Source organism: Bison bison, unplaced genomic scaffold (assembly GCF_000754665.1).
Source record: "Bison bison bison isolate TAMUID 2011002044 unplaced genomic scaffold, Bison_UMD1.0 scf7180017864254, whole genome shotgun sequence".
NCBI classification, from domain to species: domain Eukaryota; kingdom Metazoa; phylum Chordata; class Mammalia; order Artiodactyla; family Bovidae; genus Bison; species Bison bison.
The window spans coordinates 4,117,573-4,127,619 of record NW_011494826.1 but is presented as its reverse complement, the minus strand read 5'-3'; positions in this window follow the sequence as shown (position 1 = coordinate 4,127,619).

Genomic DNA, 10,047 nt, shown 5'->3' with positions numbered 1-10,047 from the left:
ATCTGGTTTTGCAAGTGGGTTTTAGTATTAAACCTGAGAGGTTCCCATGTGGAGACAATGTGCCCTTGTCCATCTCTGCATCTTCGGAGCACAGTGCCCGGTCAACTCTGGGGCTTGACACGTTTCATTGAGTAATTGAAAGCCATTAAAGATAAGAATGGATAAACAACAGAATTGCCAGAAGAAAGATAAAAGAGAATAAAAAGGCGATCCAGAGAAACAGGAAAGAGGTCATTCCAAATCCTCCATATGGGAAAAGCTGGAGACTAAGAGGTATCTAACTTGTCAACACCCACTATATTGTAAGTGGCAAGGTCAGAATCAGGTCTGCCTACCTTAGTGAAAGGGGAGTTATGATGAGGATTCCAAGGAAGATCAAGGAAGACAGGAAGTGACCTCAATATAGTTAAGTCTTTGATTTTCTGGTCACCTAGTCATTTATTCAACAAAAGTTAACCAGCTCCTACTCTGAGGAAAGCTAAGCAGTTGGGATGTTTGGGTTAAGGCAGCATTTGCAAGTCATGACGGATGAACAAGCAGGATGTTAGCAGATAGGCAAAGTATTGGGGAACTGCTAGAGCAAACTACAGACCAGCAGCCTACAAAAGTGTGGTGTTTGCCTGATACAGTTACATGGCCTCCCTGAGTGGTCTGGGCTTCTTCCCAGAGTGACTGTTGTGTTCCCAGGGCAAATGTCACAGAGACAGGAAGTGCGGGCTCCCAGTTTCTTAATGCTTGGGCTTGGAAATGGACCCAGCATCACTTCCACCATATTCTATTGGTCAAGCAGTATTACGGACTGAATTGTTTACCCCCCAAATTCTTATGTTGAAGCCCCAATCCCTTGTATCTCAGAAGTGTGTTTGGAGATAGAGTCTTTTTAAAGAGGTAATTAAGTGAAAATAGGGTCATTTCAGTGGGCCTTATACCAATATGACCCGTGTCCTTACAAGCTGTGTGCACATAGAGGAGCAGCCATGGTGAGATCATGGGGGGAAGATAGCTGCCTGCCAGCCAAGGAGAGAGGCCTCAGAAAAACCAAACCTGGCCACCCATAAATCTTGGGTTTCTAGTCTCCAGAACTATGAGAAAAGCAATTTCTGTTGTATAAGCCACCGAGTCTATGGTATTTTGTTATAGCTGCTTGAGTGGACCGACACACCACTGAAGGGTTTGGGGTCGTGGTGGGGGTGACTCCGTCTCTCGCCTTCTCTCTCTGGGGCCAGCATGACTGTTGTGCTGAAGGCTAATGGTCAGAGGCTGGAGTCCAGATAAGCAGTTCTTTCAGTAGTCAGATGAATGGGCAGGTAATGAACAGATATATTTGGAATACGAAGACCCGACAAAACAGACGTACAACTTCAAGATGTGAAATTGGTAGTGTTTGGTGACTGCATATTTTAGGTAGTGGTTGATGCGGGGTTTCGGGGGGAAGTTCCTCAGAGAGAAAGGCCAATGAATACCAGATGGAGAATAACAGGGTCCTATGGAGGAGGAGTTTGGTTGGCCACATTCCAGTAGAGTCTTTCATTGACAGAAATTGATAATGACAGGAAGTAATACAAAATGCATATGGGCGTGCCTCAGAAATTAGAGCCCCTTAATTAAGCTTCCTCCGTGTAGGCTAAGGCTCAGTTTCATGGAGTGGGGGATGGTTGGCAGAGGGCATCCTCTCCTTTTCTAGATAACCCTCTGCCAAGGGGGCCCTGAACACACCCCTACCATACCCAGGATGCACCAACCAGAGAGGGTAGCTCTGTGACCATCTCAGCTGGTCTCTGGCCTTACAGACATGTCCAGGAGCAGGGACAGAGACAGAACCTCCTCTGCCTCCCTGCTGCTGCCAACCGAGCCAGCTCTGAGGATTCCATCACCATTCTATTGATGCCCTGGTTGACTTTGTTAATAAGGCACCACTGCAAAACAGCTATGATGGTAAAACCATAGGTATGGGGCAATATTTGACCAGGGAAAATAGATTAACATGGAATCTGTGATCATTCTTAGTAAGAACTAAAGTTGACCTTTTCTTTAGAAATATTAAGGGGAAAAGAGGGGGGAAAAAACGAAGCAAATGAATAGAACAGAAAAAAATACCAAGAAGATGATTACTTCCTCTAGGAAAGGAAGTGTTTTCTGGTGCTTTGGAAAAGGCATTTGCATATAACAAAGCCCCTTCTGGCTGAGGCCAGCATGGCTCAAGCTACCGGCTCAGAGTTAATTATAAGTCATTTCTCTTCTTTAACTAAAGCAGTGTCTCTCCCACTGCACCTTTCTTGCTTTGATGCTGCTTGCACTGGAAACTGAGAAAATCACTTTTCCTCACTCATGAATACCATTTCATACTTTCTTAATTGAAGCAGATTCTTTTTGTCAAATACTGGAATACAAATTAGGAAGCAGAAAAAAAAAAGGATGAAACTAATTTACAAAATGTGAGCACAAATGAATGTCATTTGATCTATTCTCCCTCAGACCCCGCTTTTCCTAATTTCTAGTTTCTGCTAGGAGGCCTGAGCTGGATGCAGTGCCCTGGGCTTCCATGACCTGTTGACAGCCAGCTAGAGTGCTCCTCTTTCCAAATAGTATCTCTGCCAAGCTGCAAACCCACTATGTCTCACATGGCAACTGTACCAGGAATTCTTCCCCTAAAAGATGGAAGAGGTGATGTATTTTGATTAACAGACAAAAAAAAAAATAGAGTCTGGATCGTTTCACTTAAGATTACAACCCCCACCACTCACGGTGTGCACATTAGAGTGCCACTGGGGTTTTCTTTCCCCGACCCTTAGATCACCGGCCAGCACTTTTATTCTAATGTTTGGACGTGAACACAGTGATGCCACTCTGGGCACAAACAGTGCTCAGCTCTCACTCTCTCTTTTTTTTTCTTTTTCTTCTCATATCTGTTTAAACCTTTCAGCTCAGCATGAGATGTGTCTGAAAATGGCTTGGATGTAATTACTAACAGTGTTACTTCTCTGCTGAAGCCGGTAATTCCCTCTTGATTAAGATGGCGATATTGATTTGGCTGGGAGTGCATGCAAATAAACCGTGACCTGGGGAGAGGTGTAGTTTTTCAATTTGCTGTGTGTTTGTGATTGCGGGCTAGTAGTCAAGTTTACCCCACCCATATGGTTTGACTGCACTGTTTGCATGGATTAATACCTGTCTTCTAGGCTCATATGAAAACTACAGCCATCAAAAGTTCTCATCTGGAGCCTTTATTTAGCTTGTGCCTATCAATCACAGCCATCTCTGCGCTTAACATATATCAGAGACCTTCAAGAAGAATGGGCTCTCTCAGTCAGGCTGGCTGTCAAAGGTCATGGTACTTCAGAAGGAGACAGGTGGAGGAGGGGATTGAGAAAGTATGTCAAGGCGATGGAGTGATTTGGTAATTGACGACCACAAAAGAGTCTGTACTATATTCGCCAGTTAGGCATTGAAGCACATGATCCCTTAAAATAAATGACCACTAGTTCATACTCATTTAGGACAAAATTTGCAACCATCAGTCCTTTTAGGGCTAAGAAAAGGAAATGCTTCATGAGGACATAACTATACCTACCATTCAAACAGACATGATGTTACCTGGAAAGAAGGATCAGATGGATGAGTGCCATTGAAAGTGAATCTGGGGCCTGTGGGTTGGCAGGGATTCCTTGGTGAAAGTAATTTAGAAAATATGTAATTTAAATGAAATAGGTGTCTGAATTAAAATAGGTGCTTTTGGGGGGGATTTTCCCCACCCCGTGGTAATACTTTGTTCGAAATTAAGGAGACAAAAGAGACCTGACAATAGATATATGACAACTAGAGGTAATACCTGATCCTACGGTGATTCTTTATTGTTGTTGCTCAGAGGCTAAGTTGTGTTCAATTCTTAGTGACCCCAGGGACTGTAGCTCACCCCAGGGACTGTCCTCCACTATCTCCTAGACTTTGCTCAAATTCATGTCCATCGAATTGGTAATGCTGTCTAACCATCTCATCCTCTGCTGCTCTCTTCTCTTTTGGCCTTCAATCTTTCCCAGTATCAGGGTCTTTTCCAGTAAGTCAGCCTTTTACATCAGGTGTCCAAAGTATTGGAGCTTCAGCTTCAGCAACAGTCCTTCCAATGAATATGCAGCGTTGATTTCCTTTAGGATTGAACAAAGGTTGATTACCTTTGATCTCCTTGCAGTCCAAGGGACTCTCAAGAGTCTTGTCTAGCATCACAGTTTGAAAGCATTAATTCTTTGGCACTCAGCCTTCTTTATGGTCCAATTCTCACATCTATACATGGACACTGGAAAAATCTGTGGAATTAATTTGTTCCAAATGAAAGGAGACAAAAGAGACATGACAACTAGATGTAATACCTGATTCTTTATTAGAGGAGAAAAATGCTACAAAAGAAATTATTAGGTCAACTGACAAAGTTGGAATATGAAAAAGATTAGATAAAATTATTAAATTAAGATTAAAATGACTGAAGTTGACAACTGTGTGTGGTTGCATTGGAGAATATCCCGATTTTAGGAGATTTATGTGATGTATACAACTTACTCTCAAATGATGAAAATTATATGTATATATTATATACGTTGTATATATATGAACATGAGAGGGAGAGAAAAAGAAGACAAATGACAAAATAAATGGGTGAAATGATAATAGTACAATAGGATAATCTGGGTATTGGGTATAGGAGTGTTTGCTTTTTTTTTTCTATTCTTGCAATCTTTTTTATAGGTTTGAAATTATTTCCAAATAAAAAGTAAAAAAAGAGAAAATCTTGTCTAATTCAAAGCTTTTTTGCCATGGGATAAGTAAAAATTCTGGCCTTGCTTTTTTGGTGTCTTTGAAAAAATGTTTTTGGATCCCACCAAAAAAAGATACCCCACATCCAAGGGCAAAGGAGAAGACCCAAAAAGATGGTAGGAGGGGTGGAATCATTTTTAGAATCAAAGCCCATACCCACCAGAGATGCTCAGAGGACTCAAACAAAACTTTGTGCATACCAGTAGAACCCACAAAGACTGAGCCAGACCTGCCTTTGAGTGCTTGAGTGTCTCCTGTGGAGGTATGCGTCAGCAGTGGCCTGCTGCAAGGGCAGGTGCTCTGAGTGCAGCAGACCTGGGTATGGCATAAGCCCTCTTGGAGGAGGTTACCATTAACCCTACCATAGAGCCACCAGAACTTACAAAGGACTGGGGAAACAGACTCTTGGAAGGCACAAACAAAATCTTGTGTGCACCAGGACCCAGGAGAAATGAGCAGTGACCCCTCAAGAGACTGGCCCCCACTTGCCCATGAGTGTCTGAGAGTCTCTGGGGGAGGCGTGGCTTGGTGGTGGCCTGCTGCATGATTGGGGGCACTGAGTCTTTCAGTGCACACACAGTTCTTTTTGAAGGAGGTCGCCATTATCTTCATTATCTCCACCATAGTTTGGCCTCAGGTCAAGTGACAGGGAAGGAACACAGCCCCGCCCAAGCACAGAAAACTGAATTAAAGATTTACTGAGCATTTCCCTGCCCATCAGAAGAAGGTCCAGTTTCCCCCTCAGTCAGTCTCTCCCATCAGAAAGCTTCCATAGGCTTCTTATCCTTCTTCATCAGAAGGCAGACAGAATGAAAACCATAATCACAGAAAACTAATCAAACTGATGACATTGACCACAGCCTTGTCTAACTCAATGAAACTATGAGCCATGCCATGTAGGGCCACCCAGGATGGAAGGGTCATGGTGGAGAGGTCTAACAAAAAGTGGCCCACTGGAGAAGGGAATGGCATGCCGTTTCAGTATCTTGCCTTGAGAACCCCATGAACAGTATGAAAATGCAAAAAGATAGGAAACTGAAAGAAGAACTCCCCAGGTCAGTAGGTGCCCAATAAGCTACTGGAGAACAGTGGAGAAATAACTCCAGAAAGAATGAAGAGAGGGAGCCAAAGCAAAAACAATGCCCACTTGTGGTGTTGGTGACTGGTGATGGAAGTAAAGTCCAATGCTGTAAAGAACAACATTGCATAGGAACCTGGAATGGTAGGTCCATAAATCAAGGTAAATTGAAAGTGGTCAAACAGGAGATGGCAAGAATGAACATCGACATTTTAGGAATCAGTGAGCTAAAATGGACTGGAATGGGTGAATTTAACTCAGATGACCGTTATATCTACTATTGTCAGCAAAAATCCCTTAGAAGAAATGGTGTACCCGCCATAATCAACAAAAGAGTCTGAAATGCAGTACTTGGATGCAGTCTCAAAAATGACACAATGATCTCTGTTCATTTCCAAGGCAAATCATCCAATATCACAGTAATCCAAGTCTACGCCCCAACCAGTAATGCTGAAGAAGCTGCAGTTGAATGGTTCTATGAAGACCTACAAGACCTTCTAGAACTAACACCCAAAAATGTCCTTTTCATTATAGGGGACTGGAATGCAAAAGTAGGAAGTCAAGAGATACCTGCAGTAATAGGAAAATTTGGCATTAGAGTACGAAATGAACCAGGGCAAAGGCTAACAGAGTTTTGCCAAGAGAATGCAATGGTCATAGCAAACACCCTCTTCCAACAACACAAGAGAAGATTCTACACAAGAACATCACTAGATGGTCAATACTGAAATCAGATTGATTATATTCTTTGCAGCCAAAGATAGAGAAGCTCTATACAGTCAGCAAAAATAAGACCAGGAGCTGACTATGGCTCAGATCATGAACACCTTATTGCCAAATTTAGACTTAAATTGAAGAAAGCAAGGAAAACTACTAGACCATTCAGGTATGACCTAAATCAAATCCCTTACGATTATACAGTGGAAGTGACAAACAGATTCAAGGGATTAGATCTGATAGACAGAGTGCCTGAAGAACTCTGGATGGAGGTTCATGACATTGTACGGAGGCAGTGATCAAGACCATCCCCAAGACAACCATTTGCAAAAAGGCAAAATTGTTGTCTGAGGAGGCCTTACAAATAGCTGAGGAAAGAAGAGAAGCAAAAGGCAAAGAAAAGGAAAGATATAGCCATTTGAATGCAGAATTCCAAAGAATAGCAAGAATAGATAAGAAAGCCTTCCTCAGTGATCAGTGCAAAGAAATAGAAGAAAATAATAGAATGGGAAAGACTAGAGATCTCTTCAAGAAAATTAGAGATACCAAGGGAACATTTCATGCATAGATGGGCACAATAAAGGACAGAAATGGTATGGACCTAACAGAAGCAGAAGATATTAAGAAGAGGAGGCAAGAATACACAGAAGAACTATACAAAAAAGATCTTCATGACCCAGATAATCATGAAGGTGTGATCACTCACCTAGAGCCAGACATTCTGGAATGTGAAGTCAAATGGGTCTTAGGAAGCATCACTATGAACAAAGCTAGTGGAGGCGATGGAATTCCAGTTGAGCTATTTCAAATCCTAAAAGATGAAGCTGTGAAAGTGCTGCACTCAATATGCCAGCAAATTTGGAAAACTCAGCAATGGCCACAGGACTGGAAAAGGTCAGTTTTCATTCCAATCCCAAAGAAAGGCAATGCCAAAGAATGTTCAAACTGCCACACAATTGCACTCATCTCACATACTGGCAAGTGAAAGTGAAAGTCGCTCAGTCGGGTCTGACTCTTTGCAACCCCATGGACTATACAGTCCATGGAATTCTCCAGGCCAGAATACTGAAGTGGGTAGCTGTTCCCTTATCCAGGCAATCTTCCCAACACAGGGATCGAACCCAGGTCTCCCACATTGCAAGTGGATTCTTTACCAGCTGAGCCACAGGGGAAGCCCACATGCTGGCAAAGTAATGCTCAAAATTCTCCAAGTCAGGCTTCAACAATATGTGAACCATGAGCTTCCAGATGTTCAGGCTGGATTTAGAAAAGGCAGAGGAACCAGAGAACAAATTGCCAACATCCACTGGATCATCAAAACATGATGTAGAAAAGTAGAAAAACATCTACTTCTGTTTTATTGACTACACCAAAGCCTTTGACTATGTGGATCACAACAAACTGGAAAATTCTCTAAGAGATGGGAATACCAGACCACCTGACCTGCTTTCTGAGAAATCTGTATGCAGGTAGATCAAGGAGCATCAGTTAGAACTGGACATGGAACAACAGATTGGTTCCAAATTAGGAAAGGAGTATGTCAAGGCTGTATATATTGTCTCCCTGCTTATTTAACTTATATGCATAATACATCCTGTGAAATGCTGGGCTGGATGAAGCACAAGCTGGAATCAAGATTGCTGGGATAAATATTAATAACCTAAGATATGCAGATGACACCACCCTTATGGCAGAAAACAAAGAAGAACAAAAGAGCCTCTTGATGAAAGTGAAAGAGGAGAGTGAAAAGTTGGCTTAAAACTCAACATTCAGAAAACTAAGATCATGGCATCTGGTCCCATCACTTCATGGGAAATAGATGGGGAAACAGTGGAAACGGTGGCTGACTTTATTTTGTTTGGCTCCAAAATCACTGCAGATGGTGACTGCAGCCATGAAATTAAAGGATGCTTGTTCCTTGGAAGACAAGCTATGACCAACCCAGACAGCATATTAAAAAGCAGAGACATTGCTTTGCCAACAAAGGTTAATCTAGTCAAAGCTATGGTTTTTCCAGTAGTCATATAGATGTGAGAGTTGGACCACAAAGAAAGTTGAGCCCTGAAAAATTGAAGAATTGATGCTTTTGAACTGTGGTGTTGGAGAAGACTCTTGAGAGTCCCTTGGACAGCAAGGATATCCAACCACTCAATCCTAAAGGAAATCAACCCTGAATATTCATTGGAAGGACTGTTTCTGAAGTTGAAGCTCCAATACTTTAGACACCTGATGTGAAAGGCCAACTTACTGAAAAAGACCCTGATACTGGGAAAGACTGAAGGCAGGAGGAGAAGGGAGTGACAGAGGATGAGATGTGGGATGGTATCACTCACTCATGGACATGAATTTGAGCAAGCTCAGGGATTTGGAGATGGACAGGGAAGCCTGGTGTTCTGCAGTCTTTGGGGTCACAGAGAGTCGGCAGACACAATTGAACGACTGAACTGAACTAATGTTTTGCTTTTGTCTTGTCTTCCTCTTTCTAACTGGACACTTAACTGGGAGAAGATGCCAAAACCTCATTTGTTGATAACATAGACGTTGGATTACTCAGAATGTATGACAAGAGCAGACACACTTTAGTAAAAATCAAAGTGCTAACAGGCTGAAAGAAACGTAAATCATGAGTGTGCATGCCTGTGCATGTTGACTTAGCTGCCAGGAATACTGTAGAAATCCTTACTCCATTCTCTGCTTCTGTCTCCTCTCTGCAAGCTTCCTCCTAGCAGTTAGAATTGCCTTCATCCAGTATTGGTTCCCTCTTATGCTGTCCTTATTCAAGCACTTAGAATCCCTCTGGTCCATCCTTTGTCCATTCTCATCTTCACATTCCTATAGTTTCCTACACTTCGTATCCAAACAGAACTTCCCTTCATCTCTGCTGTCACTCTAACTCTACCTTCACACATGTCAACCAACCCCAGCTCTCTGATTACTTGTATTTTCTTCCTTATATATAATGTGACTTTTCTGACAATTTGTGAAAAAATGCATACTTATCACAGAAGATTTGGAAAACACAGAAAAGAAAGAAAATGAATGAGTCACTGATAATTCCACCAGTCCAGACAACCACTGTATTTTGATACATTTCCTCCTTTTTTTTCCCTCCATACATTCGTAAATGTGTAGAGATTATATACTGCATAAGGTCTTTTCTCTTTTTTTCCCACTTAACACTGTGGTTTCATGAAACATCATTTACAAACATGATTTTTAACAATTGTATGATTTTTAGCTACAGGGAAGGACTTTAGGTTAATATCTGGCTGTTCTACAACATGGTTCTGCAACAGTGTTTAACTCATGCTATTATAAGTAAGGAGAGGGAAATGGCAACCCACTCCAGTTTTCTTGCCTGGAGAATTCCATGGACAGAGAAGCCTGGTGGGCTACAGTCCATGGGGTCACAAAGAGTTGGACACAGCTGAGTGACTAACACACAC